Raw genomic sequence first — 13,710 nt, forward strand, 5'->3', positions numbered from 1 at the left:
CTACACATTCATCCTAGACCTGATGTGATTACCCATTCTGGAAGCTGCAGGGTGTGAATTGTCAGGATGATCATAGTTCATTGTTAGACTCTGCTTTGTAAATCTATAGATATGTAAAAGCACTGGTCACTGGAATGTAGGACGCCTCTGTGCAGAGACAGGATACCACTGATAAGCCATGTCTTTTCATAAGTTTAAGTTGAAGTTAGTGAGTTGAAAAGAGGAAAAGTAAAGGAGGGCAGTACACCTACAGTAAATTTATACTCCATTGGTAAGCACTCATTGTCTCCTACAGAGTCCTTTTAGTCAAACTATTCTAGTAATAATCCATTTGTTGTTGGCTTATCTAGTGTATGCTCCTCTGTTGTGTTTAATTTATCTGAAATTACACATCTGATATGTTTGGGATCTCTTAAGGGTAACTAAATATTGGATATTTTATAAGTCAACATAATAATTGTTTACACAACTAACATTCCATCCTGATATATAGAATACTACAGAATAATAATAGAATAATACAGAATTCCATATCTCTTTTAAGAAAATTCTCCATATAATAATTTAACATATGGAGCTCAGTTGATATTGTTGGTTAAAGGTATGAGTGATAATCCAATATATTTATTTTTATCTATTGAATTAGGAATGACTTTCATTCCATGTTTAATGGGAAATTCATATTTGCTTGTACTTGATACTTTAGAATTCATGTTTTATAAAATTACTTTTTTAAAGCTTGACCAAAATTCTACCCTACTTGTATTTAAAGAAGAAAGAACATTAAATATCACTCCCAAGTTTACACACATAAAAATAGCATTCATTGTTATCAGAGAATATGGCATAACTACTATAATCCAAATAAAAAAAAAGAAACAAAATGCTTCTTTCAACAATAACATGAAATTGATTTAACATTCTTATCCTTAAATACTAATGGCTTAAATAATGCAAGTAAAAGATCAAACTTACTAAAATATTTAAATCTAAATAAGGCACAAGTAGTATTTCTCCAGGAAATGCATTTTAAGACTAATGATACCTTTATTTGGAACCCTAAGGACTATACAGTCTTAGCTCAATCCTCCTACAGAACAAAGACAAAAGGAGTATCAATACTCTGGAAGAAAAACATAATCACTCCAAAAGTTATTTATAAATATGAAGACAAAGAATGTCTACTAGCATTTGTTATAATTAAATTTAATAACAGAATATGGACCTTAGCTAATCTATATTGGTTCCCAGGAATTGGAGCAGGAACAGTTAAAAAACACCTAGATTTTATTTCCAACAATTATAAAGGAAATCTTATACTGGGAGGAGATTTTAATTGTACCTTGGAAGCTTCTGAAACCCCCAAGAAGTCTTTTCGCATAGCAACTATTTCAAAATCATTAAAAAGATGGATTGATTCATTTAATTTAATAGACACTTTTAAAGTAAAAGATGATAAATCTTTATTATTTTCCCATAAAGACCATAGATTTGGAACACAAACCAGAATAGATAAATCATTTGTAGTTCAAGAGTTACAAACAAAAATCCTCAACTTCTCAATAGTTCCATGCCCCTTCTCAGATCATGACTCACTAATAATGAAACTCTAACTAGAGTTCAAACCATTAATCTTTACAACTAGAATTCCATCATATATCATAAAAATTAAATAATTCCGACCCTGGATGTTATCAAAACTACAAGTATTTCTTGAAATTAATAATACAACAGAAATCAGTAGAGTCATGGTATGAGACTTATTAAAAGTGTATTTATTTGGTAAGACCCTTAGCTGGTACAAAAACAAAGTTAGAGGGTAGGAATCTGAATCATTAAACTTGCAAACCAGAATCTTGATAGCAAAATCAAAATAAATAAATAAATCAGAATTGTCTAGAAGTCAAAAAGGAAACAGAGGAATTAAATAAAAAATATAATGAAATTCTAACACACAAAACTTGTCTAGCCTTGGAAAAATTAAAAATAAACTCATTAGCCACCTTCCCCAGATATCTACATAACTTATCTACAAGAATTAAAATACAATCTAAAGCAAATAACATTAGTAGTATATATCATGTAAAGAAAGGAAAAAAATCATCAGATATAGGAGACATCCTTGAAGCATTTCAGTTCCATTATATGGAACACTTCAAAAAAGAAGAATTAGATACCAACCAAATAAACTTAGATACAAACATTATCAATATAAAAAAAATTACAGAAAACTTAAAACTAGACCTACAAAAACATATATCCTACAAAGAAATTGTTGACAAGATAAAAGAAAGTAAATCTAACAAAGCTCCAGGGATAGATGGTATAATTACATACATTTACAAACTCTTCCCTTCAACAGTAATTTCCCTTTTTCATAAAACTTTGCTAGAAGTCCAGTCAGAAGCAAAAATACCTCCCTCATGGAAATATTCTCTCATAACACCAATTCTAAAAGATAATAAACCATCAGACCTTTGTACCTCATACAGACCTATATCATTACTGAATTTGTGTCTTTCGGCTTTTCCCGGTTAGGGGTCGCCACAGCGGAACTCCGGTCCGCTAATGATTGGCAGTAGATTTTTATGTGCTGGCTTGCTGGGCCTAATGCACAACCTTCACTGAAGGAACGCCCATTCATGCATGTCACCACACAGAAGACACTCTAACTGAGAATCGAACGGGCAACGTCTAACTGTCAGGCGACAACGCTACCGCAGTACCACCACGCAGTGTCTGAATAATGATTACAAAATATTTATGTCAATCCTAGCTAACAGATTGAAAATCCCACTTTCAAAGACAATAATTATCAAACTGGATTTATATATAACAGGCACACACATGATAATATTAAAAGGATACTTACGCTTATAGATTATGTGAATAAAGAAGATGGAGAAACACTTGTAATTGGATTAGACATAAAAAAAGCCTTTGATTCCCTCAGCTGGGAATATCTATTTAAAACTTTAGCATTATTTGAATTTCCTCCTCCCTTCATCTTATTACTAAAAACATATATATTAATAACTTCGCCTACATTAAATTAGGTGCTTTCACCTCAGAGTCTATCCATATAATGAAAGATACTAAACTAAAAACATATATATTAATAACAGCATACATTAAATTAAGTCCAAAGGTACTAAACTAAAAACATATATATTAATAACTTAGCATACATTAAATTAAGTCCTTTCACCTCTGAATCTATCCATATAATGAAAGGTACTAAAGAAGGATGCCCCCTATCTCCTATTTTATTTGCTTTGGCTATAGAAATACTTGCAGAAATAATATGTAATTATCCAAGAATAAAAGGAATAGAGGTCTATGACCAGTACATATTTAAAATAATGCGTTTTTCTTTGCCATTAAAGCTAGAAGCTTTTATTTGATCTGTTAGACTGGTTAAGCTGTTATCACAGTTCATCACAGTCGCATAGCAGCTACTATATCTTCAGTGTGGATACTTTGTATATCAGACCAAAAAGATTAGATACTTTGAAGTCATCATAAGACTGGAAACTTTGAAGCCATCATTTTGCTATGGTATAACTGCATTCACAGTGTGAATATCTTGTAAGTGCATTTAATTTAAGTACTGGAAATGTATGCAAGTTTTTTTGCTATATGTGTTGCACTTTTAAGTTTTATATCATTTAACCACACTACCTATTCTCCAAGAGAACCTTACTTCATTGGCCATTGTTGTACACCATTTCATTTTGAATACTGTTTTTACTTGTTACTGATAGCTGTACTTTAGCATTAGGAGGTACCCTTTCTTTATTATTAAATAAAAGCTTTTGTGCTTAAAACTACAATAGACTAGATAAAGCCAAGTTAATTTTCCAACTGGAAAGAATTAACAACAGTTATATTAATAAATGAATTTAATCTGTTAAAAAATTATTAATATTAGACAAATCTAACAAACCTTGGTACATACTATGCATAAGTATACAATATAATATAACAAAACCTTCTAAAACAACACTGATTAATCATTACATCAATTCATTTAGGAAACTTATCAATGCAAACATAGATCTAAAACTTTGGTTTGACCTTTTAACCCCATTTACCATCACTAAGAACTTTCCTCACAAAATATATAGGGAAACAATAACCTCCTGGGAACAAAATGGATTCTTATGCTGGTTTCAATGTGTAAATAAATTAAATGTTTTAGATATACATATGATAAAAACTGCTTACAATATTCCAACACAGGACTGGTTAACCTTACAAAGCATTCTAATGTACACTCAAGATTTATGCAGATTAATTAATAATACCTAATTTAAAGATAGTCCAAATCTAATAAGTTTTCTGTATGAATTTATATATAATAGTTGTGAAAAGAAAAATTCCATTTGAAATCTATACAAAGAGTTAATAACATATAAAACAATTCCCAAACCATCATACTGGCAGCTCTTAACAAAAGGTCAGTCATTACAGTTAACAGAAGAAATTAAAACTAACATCTTACTATCAGTTAATTACACATCTAACACACAGTACTGGAAAATATTTAACTGGAAATACTTACACAGAGCATTTTTAACACCAGATAGAATTAAGAAGACCAGTTCTACTGCAAATGTGTTTTGCTGGAGGTGTGAAAAATTAAATAAAGCAGACTGGATTCATATTTTTTTATGAATGTAATAAAATTAAATCATATTGGAATGGAATTAATCATTTTTTACAAGCTTTATTTAATGAATCCTTTACCTTAACTAAAGCATTGATTATACTAAATGTAAATGAAGGTCCCTACCTGAATAAGACAAATATGTATTTGTTATGGACAATACTTGCTATATCTAGGAAATGTGTAACCAGAAGGTGGAATTCAATTACACCCCCGACCTTGGAAGAATTCTATACTTTACTGAAGACAACTGCATCGATGGAAATAAAAATCAAAGAACTATGAATCTATCCCAGGCCATTGGTAAATAATCCTTGGAAGAAAGTTATATCTTTGTTGGACACTCTGCAACAATCAATATTGTATCTCTGATAACTGATCTGTCAATTCTATATTTACTTGTAAGTCAGGCTATTGTAAATATTGTATATAGTGGTTTAAAATGATATTTAAAATATTATGTAAATGTTATTTTTAATTGAAAATAAAATTATTTGAGTCAAAAAAAAGATATGCTCATGTCAATTGTAAAGTGCTATGGCCTCTTGCAAGACCTTCAATGCTAATGGCCAACGCGATAATCATCACAAATATTAAGTGTTATGTTCCTGCAAGTTATGGAAGTTGCTATATGTCTAGTGAAAATTATAAAAACAAATGAAGTGGTGTTGAGGGGATCTGCTGTGGTACTGGATCTCTTAAAACCAGCGAAAATTTCAACACCAACGAATAAAAATAGTGATCAAAATAACTGAAGGGGACCCTCTGCTTGTCCTTTGCTTTATTATTTATTATAATTATCACCAAGGTTGCCGTTTCTCAGATGGTAAGGCAATAGTTTCTTTTCACTAACATCAAATGTTTAGTTTTCTTCTTTCTTCGGTGACTTGAGATCTGAAAATCAGCGTTTTTAAACACCGTGTTTGAATTTCTCTCATTTGAACAGCTCTGTTATGGAAGATGCAATGTAACTCACCAGAACACACCATTTATCTGTCTTCTTTTTCAGACAAAACTTTGAGAAAATCACTTTCTGGGCTTTAAAGTGAAGTACATTAACCTACAGCAGACAGAAGCTTCTGGAAATTAAGCAGTTAACAGGTTTGTGCCACTTGCAACATTCCCTGCTGTAGGCAGAGTTCCTGGGGCCTACTACACTCACAGAAATATTGGAGCTGTCTATTTTAACCCAGATGCCTTAAAGTACCTAAAACATGAGACAGAAGGTTCTGGAACAGTCAGGAAAAGACAAAAATGAAAATATGTCAGAAAACTAGAAAAAGGGGCTGCAGGGCTGGAATTGATGCAAAGATGAAAATTAATCCTCACAGGCCTGCTCTGCCTTCAATACTGCTAGCAAATGTATGCTCACTGTACAGTAAAATGGATGACCTGAGGCTGGAATTCTATAGCAAAAATAAGGTGAGAAACACCTGTTTATTGCTGATTACTGAGATGTGGCTGCATCACAAGGTCAATGATAGTGCTGTTAGCTTTGAAGGCATCACACTGTTTCATGCAGACAGTTGTCAAACTTTGTGTGGAATATGCATCTGTGTGAATGAAAGATGGTGTAAGAACTGTGAGATTTTTCAGTCATATTGGTCTACTAATCTAGAGTTCTTTCCTTAAAATGCAGACCCTTTTATGTACCTAGAGAGCTAGATAGAATATATATAACAGTGGTATACATTCCACCCAGTGCAAACACTACTGAGCCCTGAGCAATCTTTATAAGTCTATCTGTGAGCTGCAGAGGAAAAACTCAGACTTTGCACACATGGTTGCTGGGGATTTTAATTAAGGGGATCTGAGAGAGGTGCTACCCCAGTACTATCAATCTATAGATTTTCCAACAAAGGGGTGCAAACATTCTGGACAAGGCATATTCCGACATCAAAGGTGCCTGCAGAGCAATACGACAACCTAACTTAAGAAGCTCTGGCCATCTTACCATCATGCAGTACAACAACCTAACTTAGGAAGCTCTGACCATCTTACCATCATGCAATACAACAACCTAACTTAGGAAGTTCTGACCATCTGACCATCATGCTTCTGCCAGCCTACAAATCAGCTCTGATGAGAGAAAAGCCCACAGTCAAGCAGATCAGGGTCTTGCATGAGGGGGCTTTGGAATGTCTTCAAGACTGTTTTGATAATACCTTCTGGCACATTTGTAAAAGTGGCAGCTACATCAGATGAACAAGTGAACATAGATGATTACATGGAAGCAGTAATAGCTTACATCACAAAGTTTGTTGATGACATATCTGACATATCTGACATCAAAAGCATCAGAATCAGAGCAAATCAAAAGCCATGGCTCAACAAAAAAGTCTATGATCTCCTGAAGATAAGAAATGTAGCATTCAAGGCCAAAGACAAGGAGGCTCTCAGCAAAGGTAAAGCAAACCTAAAAAAGGGACATTAAAGAGGCCAAGAGAAATATAGAAATAAATTACAAAGACAGTTTGCAGACACGAGGGACTCTGGGATACAACAGATTACTGACTATAAAACAAAGCCAGCTCAGTGTGAAGACAACACTGAATTCCTGGACAGGTTGAACTCCTTCTTTGGCAGATTCGAAGAGAAGAACAATGTGGCTGCTACAAGGCTACCTATCGACCAGGAGGAGTGGGTGCTCATCCTTAATTGAAATGAAGTGAGATCTCAGCCTAAGAAGGTGAACCACAGGAAGGTTGCTGGTCCTGATAAAATACTGAGCAAAGTACTTAAATGCTGTGCAGACCAACTATGCTCAGTTCTAATTAATATTTTCATCACCTTCTTTATTCTTGGTAAAGTTCCCTCTTGCTTCAAGGTGATGAATATTGTCCCTCTCTACAGAAAAGCTAATCCAGCCTGCCTGAATGACTACAGACCAGTTGCTCTAACTTCAAATGTCATGAAATGCTTTGATAGGCTAGTTAAAAGGCATCTGTCGGCAAACCTTCCATCCAACGTTTACCCTCTACAGTTCACTTATTGGGCTAACAGATCCACTGCAGATGCCATTTCAATAGCACTCCACCTCTCACTTGGTCATTTGGGGTGAAGAAACAACTATGTCATGCTGTTTATTGACTTCAGCTCAGAATTCAGTACAGTGGTTCCTATGCAGCTTATTGACAAGCTTGTATATCTTGGAGTTAGAAAACTCATGTGCAACTGGATCCTCGACTTCTTGATGAACAGGTCACAGAAAACATGTGGGGGCAACAACACCTCAGAATGCATAATACTCAACACCAGTGTTCCTCAGGGTTGTGTGCTAAGCCCTCTGCTGTTCACCATCCTCACCCATGACTGTTCTGCAAAATACAACCCCAATCACATCATTAAGTTTGCAGATGATACTATGGTTGTGGGCCTCATCAAAGGGGGGGATGAAAGAGCTTACAGAGACGAGGTCTACTTATTGATTGATTGGTGTGCTAAGAACAACCTTGACCAGTATGTCAATAAAAGAAAAGAAATCATTATAGACTTCAGGAAAAGGTCAACAACATACTCATCACTCATGATAAATGGTGAAGAGGTGGAAAGGGTCAAATCTACAATGTTTTTGGGGGTGCACATTTAGGAGGATCTCTCTTGGACTGTGAACATGGAACAGTTGGTCAAAAACACACCAACATTTCCACTTTCCCAGAAGGCTCAAAAAAGCAAAGCTCCCACCTACTGTTCTTACCACACTCTAAAGAGGAGCAGCTGAGAGCATTTTCACTAGTCGCGTCACAGTTTGGTTTGGGAACAGTACAATAGCAGAAAGAAAGAAGCTACAGAGAGTGGTGCAAGTTGCCACAAAAATCATGGGGACCAACTTACCATCAATCCAGGATCTCTACACAGCAAGAAGCATTAAATGTGCATCCAAAATAATTCATGACCCCTCTCACCTTGCACACAGCTGGTTTACCCAACTGTCTTTGGGCAAGAGACATTGATTTGGGTACAGTATCTACTGCAGGACCACCAGATACTTAAACAGCTTCTACCCAACAGTGTTGAGGTTTATAAACTCTGATACCAGGCATCGATTATTTAGCCAGTAATGATTTACAATCTGTTGCTCAACTGAAAAGTGTGCAATATCTTTTTATTGTTTGATATAGCAATATATTTTCTTATTCATGTTGAATCACCTGCTGTTTGTCTGATTTAGATGAACAAAAAAGAACAATTTTAACATGTGCATTCCTACTCTGTCATGCTGCTACGTACAGTATTCTTACAACTGTCTGGGTGGCTTGTGTGTTTTTGCTGTTATTATTGGTTTATTTTTCCTTCTGTGAGTCTTGCATTGAAACTCTTTTTTAAACTGAACTGTTATACAGTTGTTCTTCTTATCCTTGCTTTTAATGTACTCTGATGAGTTGATGCTCAGAATTTCATTTAGGCTGCACTTCTGTTGTCCTGAGTGACATTTAAAGGTTACTTTGACTTTGTCTTTTGGCACACAATTTTTTTGACATAAACTGCACTATGCTTTAAAAGTAGTGTTTCCAATTTTCAAGCACTTAGATGTACGTCAAACTCTTGGAATGTCTAGAAATATGTTTTAAAAGAATTAAAAAAAGACATTTTAACATGTGATGGAAAACATCATTTTAAATACAACAATCACAGGTGAGAATGAAAGAAGGCTGAAATGATATTTAAGCAAGGTATGCATGAATTTTTTTGGCATTAAGACTGAATGGAAATATAGATTGTTGTGGCTCAGGTTCTAATCTGTCAGTGTTAGTGATATAGTGGGTCCATTTTCCAAAAGTTAATAGACTATTGAGCTCATTGGCTAACGTATCCACAGCTGGTCACTGCTCATTGGCTAACGTATCCACAGCTGGTCACTGCTCATTGGCTAATGTATCCACAGCTGGTCACTGCTCATTGGCTAATGTATCCACAGCTGGTCACTGCTCATTGGCTAATGTATCCACAGCTGGTCACTGGACACAATGAATGGCCTCTTGTGTACATGCCCTTTCATTCCCCATGCTAGCCTGACTACAACGGAGATGAAGTGAGTTGTGAGACAAGACTGTGTACCATTTGGGCAGCTGATGACCAGGAGTTCTGTTTGTGTCCAAAGTGCTAGTGACAAAGGTTTGATTACAAATCCCATATTATGTTTGGCTGCATTATTTTGTCTTACTGTGTGGTCACTGTCTTCATTCTAATGTTGTAAATTTATTTAAAATCATTTAATCTTCCTTTTCATCAGCTTTATATCCTTTAACGTCATCAACAGACCATGTTCTACTAAAATCTACACTTTCAACTTGGCGCTGGTCATTGCTAATTTGTGCTATCCTGCTTATCTCATTCACAACACATCACTGCATCCCCAGTCAGAGCTGCACATTAAACAACAGGCCCTAAGTGCACCCTCACACAATTCCCATTTAAAGAATTGGCCTCCTCAGTCATCAATATACATCCTGCAGTGACACAACTTGACAGTGATATCAGTCTAAGAATGGCACATTGTGAAGTGACACAGTGAGATCAGTTAGGAAATGACACACTGTGACAGTGATACAGTGAGATCAGTTGGCGAATGACATCATAACAGTGACACAGTGGCATTGGCTAGTGAAAGACAGTTGGTGAGTGACACAGTGAGATCAGTTAGTGAGTAACATCATAAGAGTGACACAGTGACATTGGTTAGTGAACAGTTCAGTTAGTGAATGGCACATCATAACAGTGACACAGTAAGACTGGTTATTGAATGACATCATAACAGTGACACAGTGACATTATTTAGTGAATGACATCTTGACAGTGACACAGTGAAATCGGTTAGTGAATGGTACATCATAACAGTGACACAGTAAGACTGGTTAGTGAATGACATCATAACAGTGACACAGTGACATTATTTAGTGAATGACATCATGACAGTGACACAGTGAGATCGGTTAGTAAATAACACATTGTAACAGTGACACAGTGACATTGATTAGTGAATGACACATTGTGACAGTGACACAGTAAGATAGGTTAGGAAATACATCATGACAGTGACACAGTGAGATCAGTTAGGGAATGGCACATCATAACAGTGGCACAGTGACATTGGTTAATGAATGACACATCATAACAGTGACACAGTGACATTGGTTAATGAATGACACATTGTGACAGTGACACAGTGAGATAGTTTAGAGAATGACAATTTGTGACAGTGATACAGTGAGATCGGTTAGGGAATGACACGTGGTAACAGGGACACAGTGAGATCGGTTAGTGAATGACATTGTAACAGTGACACATTGACATTGATTAGTGAATGACACATTGTAACAGTGACACAGTAAGATAGGTTAGAGAATAACACATCATAACAGTGACACAGTGACATTATTTAGTGAATGACATCTTGACAGTGACACAGTGAGATCGGTTAGTGAATGACACATTGTAACAGTGATACAATCCCATTGATTAGTGAATGACACATTGTGACAGTGATACAGTGAGATAGGTTAGGGAATAACACATCATGACAGTGACACAGTGAGATCAGTTAGGGAATGGCACATCATAACAGTGACACAGTGACATTGGTTAATGAATGACACATCATAATAGTGACACAATGACATTGGTTAATGAATGACACATTGTGACAGTGACACAGTGAGATAGTTTAGAGAATGACACATTGTGACAGTGATACAGTGACATCAGTTAGGGAATGACACATGGTAACAGGGACACAGTGAGATTGGTTAGTGAATGACATTGTAACAGTGACACAGTGACATTGGTCAGCGAATAACACATCATAACAGTAACTCAGTGAGATAGCTTAGGGAATGACACATTGTAACAGTGACACAGTGAGATAGGTTATGGAATAACACATCGTGACAGTAACACAGTGACACTGATTAGTGAATGACAACTTGTAACAGTGACACAGTGAGATAGATTAGGGAATAATACATCATGACAGTGACACAGTGACATTAATTAGTGAATAACACATTGTGACAGTTACACAGTGAGATCAGTTAGGGAATAACACATCATGACAGTGGCACAGTGACATTGCTTAATGAATGACACATCATAACTGTGACACAGTGACATTGATTAGTGAATGAGAAATTGTGACAGTGATACAGTGAGAAAGGTTACGGAATAACACATCATGACAGTGACAGAGAGATAATGATTAGTGAATGGCACATTGTGACAGTGACACAGTGAGATAGGTTAGGGAATAACACATCATGACAGTGACACAGTGACACTGATTAGTGAATGACACATTATGACAGTGACACAGTGAGATCAGTTAGGGAATTACAAATCATGACAGTGGCACAGTGACATTGCTTAATGAATGACACATCGTAACAGTGACACAGTGACATTGATTAGTGAATGAGAAATTGTGACAGTGACACAGTGAGAAAGATTGGGGAAAAACACATCATGACAGTGCCACAGTGACATTGATTAGTGAATGACACATTGTGACAGTGACACAGTGAGATTGGTTAGGAAATTACACATCATGACAGTGGCACAGTGACATTGATTGGTGAATGACACATTGTAACAGTGACACAGTGAGACAGGTTAGGGAATAACATATCATGACAGTGACACAGTGACATTACTTAATGAATGGCACATTGTAACAGTGACATTGATTAGTGAATGAGACATTGTGACAGTGACACAGTGAGAAAGGTTAGGGAATGACACATGGTAACAGTGACACAGTGAGATTGGTTAGGGAATGACACATCATGACAGTGGCACAATGACATTGATTAGTGAATGACACATTGTGACAATGACACAGTGAGATCATTTAGGGAATGACACATCATGACAGTGGCACAGTGACATTGATTAGTGAATGACACATTGTGACAGTGACATAGTGAGATCAGTTAGGGAATAACACATCATGACAGAGACACAGTGACATTGATTAGTGAATGACACATTGTGACAGTTACACAGTGAGATCAGTTAGGGAATAACACATCATGACAGTGGCACAGTGACATTGCTTAATGAATGACACATCGTGACAGTGACACAGTGACATTGCTTAATGAATGACACATCGTGACAGTGACACAGTGACATTGATTCGTGAATGAGACATTGTGACAGTGACACAGTGAGATCAGTTAGGGAATGATACATGGTAACAGTGACACAGTGAGATTGGTCAGTGAATGACATTGTAACAGTGACACAGTGACATTGTTTAATGAGTGATACAGTGAGATCAGTTAGGGATTGATACATCATGACAGTGGCACAGTGACATTGATTAGTGAATGACACATTGTGACAGTGACACAGTGAGATCAGTTATGGAATGACATCATGACAGTGGCACAGTGACATTGATTAGTGAATGATACATTGTAACAGTGACACAGTGAGATAGGTCAGGGAATAACACATCATGACAGTGACACAGTGACATTGATTAGTGAATGACACAATGTGACAGTGACACAGTGAGATTGGTTAGGGAATGACACATCATGACAGTGGCACAGTGACATTGATTAGTGAATGACACATTGTGACAGTGACACAGTGAGATCAGTTATGGAATGACATCATGACAGTGGCACAGTGACATTGATTAGTGAATGATACATTGTAACAGTGACACAGTGAGATAGGTCAGGGAATAACACATCATGACAGTGACACAGTGACATTGATTAGTGAATGACACAATGTGACAGTGACACAGTGAGATTGGTTAGGGAATGACACATCATGACAGTGGCACAGTGACATTGATTAGTGAATGACACATTGTGACAGTGACACAGTGAGATCAGTTATGGAATGACATCATGACAGTGGCACAGTGACATTGATTAGTGAATGATACATTGTAACAGTGACACAGTGAGATAGGTTAGGGAATAACACATCATGACAGTGACACAGTGACATTGATTAGTGAATGACACATTGTGACAGTGACACAGTGAGATTGGTTAGGGAATGACACATCATGACAGTGGCACAGT

General features: G+C 36.2%; 1 protein-coding gene across 5 annotated transcripts in view; it reads right to left on the reverse strand.

The window, feature by feature from the left end:
• The window catches only part of LOC122790849 (leukotriene B4 receptor 1-like), a 327,283-nt gene that overhangs the window by 309,319 nt on the left and 4,254 nt on the right, over positions 1–13,710 (reverse strand). The window lies entirely within an intron of this gene.

This window comes from Protopterus annectens, chromosome 16.part0 (assembly GCF_019279795.1).
Source record: "Protopterus annectens isolate FY-2018-M chromosome 16.part0, PAN1.0, whole genome shotgun sequence".
Taxonomy (NCBI): Eukaryota; Metazoa; Chordata; order Ceratodontiformes; family Protopteridae; genus Protopterus; species Protopterus annectens.